The sequence below is a fragment of the Mastomys coucha genome, chromosome X (genome assembly GCF_008632895.1).
Source record: "Mastomys coucha isolate ucsf_1 chromosome X, UCSF_Mcou_1, whole genome shotgun sequence".
Lineage (NCBI taxonomy): Eukaryota > Metazoa > Chordata > Mammalia > Rodentia > Muridae > Mastomys > Mastomys coucha.
Window position 1 is genome coordinate 42322565 of NC_045030.1, and position 748 is coordinate 42323312.

The following is a 748-nucleotide window of genomic DNA, read 5'->3' on the forward strand; positions in this document are numbered from 1 at the left end:
GAGTTCAGACAGTTGTGATGTATGCCTTAAAAACCCCCAGCCCCTGCCTTCCCTCTTTGCAGCTGCTCTTAGGTTGGCAAGGGAAGCTATTGCTGAAATGTTCATATAAACAACATAAACTTGTATTTTACCGTTTATGTTTAAACGTTGTTTTGGCCTGGGACTCCACAACAGTAGTGAATATGCTATAACATTGTGAATCATTTGGTGTCAAATAAAAAGCTAGCAGTATTAGAACACAGTCCTATATGAGCTTCTCTACAGGAAAATTTGCCACCAAGGTTGAAGCTGGAATATAATTGGTATAACATTTTAGAAAGAAATACAATACATGGTTCTTTGGACTTTTGGTATGCGTTTTAAATATTGTGCATGAATTGAAATGTAATAATAATAATAATAATAACCAACCAAACATCATCATCATCATCATCATCATTGCCATCGTCATCATCATAATACAGCCAAACAGCCAAACAAAATCCCTGGAAGATGGGCATAGTTGCACTAACTTCTAATTGTAGCTCTCGGGAAGTTGAGTCAGGAGATCATAAGTTTAAGGCCAATCTGGGTTACATAGGGATTTCTAGGACCCCATGGGCTAAGATCTTGTATCATAGTAAATAGTAAACAAACAGAACGAAAAAGAAGAGCACTAAAAAATGACTGCTGATGACAGGGGCCCATTCCAGGCCAACTGAGACCAGGGCAAAGAAAAGCAAGAGTGAAGGGGGTCAGAGAAGAAAAG